Raw genomic sequence first — 1,282 nt, 5'->3', positions numbered from 1 at the left:
AAACCTTTTTTTCTCCCCCTTATTTGCTTTGGGTCTGTGTTATTGAAGAGTAACATCAACTGCCAACATGCCTGATATTTAATTGCACACAACTGGTGTCCCGGGTCTAAATCAGTGCCTGATTAGAGGGGACCAATGAAAACACACAGTGGAACTGGCTTCGAAGTCCAGAGTTTGAGGGCTCTACACTATACTTTCTTGATTTGTCACATAAACTGAAATTAGGTGAACTGTTAGGCAAACTAACTTTTAGCAACTAGGAAATGGCGGAGCGATTTCTGCATAGTGCATCTTTCATTTGACTAACCTGTAACAAGTCCAGAGAAAGTCTAGTTAAACATCTATCTATCGGATTTACCTGAAATCGCCTGCTGCTGTGGAGAATATAGCTAGCCAGCGTTGCAACAAGAGTTACCCACATAAAAATATTATAGTATACTATAATATGGTATAAATACTATAGTATTCACTGTAGTATTTTTTCAGCCTTTATTGTAGGATTCACTGTAGTATTCACAAAAGTCAGCAAAAACACTACAGTAAATACTGTAGTATTTACTGTAATATTTACTTTAGTATACTGTAGTATTTACAGTTAACTATAATATAAATGTAGTAAAAGAAAACTGTAGTATGTGCTATAGTAATTAATGTAGTATTTTTGCAGATTGTAGTATACTGTAGCATTTACTGTAGTGTTTTTGCAGACTGTTCTATGCTGCAGTATTTACTGTAGTGTTTTTGCGGACTTTACAATACTGTAGTAGTTACTGTAGTGTTTTTGCAGACTGTAGTAGACTAGTATTTACTGTAGTGTTTTTGCAGACATTACTATAGTATTTATTACAGTGTTTTATTATCTTTGACATAGAAGTGGAGGCTTTCTTTTTCAGGAAACCAGCTGGAGAAATACTAAAAGAGCACATTTTATATAAAGTGTAGGTAGGTACACTGCCGGTCAAAAGTTTTAGAACACCTACTCATTCCAGAGTTTTTCTTTATTTTTACTATTTTCTACATTATAGAATAATAGTGAAGACAGCTTTGCACACTCTTAGCATTCTCACCAAAGGGTTCTCCCACCAAGTCAAAACGGGGTTCCGAACCAGCGACCTATCGGCCACCAGCCACCGGGCCAAGCTCCCAACCACCAGGCCACCAAAGATTCCCCACAGTTCCCCAAAAGCTGCCCCTCAACCATCCAAAACCTCTCCCTCTCCTTGTGCTGATCTATTGGAGTCGTGGTGAGAGGGTTACATAAGCAAGTGACATCATCATTCTA

At 37.8% G+C, this 1,282-nt stretch overlaps 1 non-coding gene across 1 annotated transcript; it reads right to left on the bottom strand.

Annotated features, from left to right (window-relative positions):
• Nucleotides 1-875: 875 nt before the first annotated feature.
• Nucleotides 876-928, bottom strand: LOC123725768 (U7 small nuclear RNA). Its single transcript, XR_006758282.1, has one exon. It is a non-coding gene; the product is annotated as a U7 small nuclear RNA (small nuclear RNA).
• Between the last annotated feature and the right edge of the window lie 354 nt (nt 929-1,282).

The sequence above is a fragment of the Salmo salar genome, chromosome 12 (assembly GCF_965601325.2).
Source record: "Salmo salar chromosome 12, fSalSal1, whole genome shotgun sequence".
In the NCBI taxonomy this organism is placed as follows: Eukaryota; Metazoa; Chordata; class Actinopteri; order Salmoniformes; family Salmonidae; genus Salmo; species Salmo salar.
This window is presented reverse-complemented; position numbering and strand designations above follow the sequence as displayed.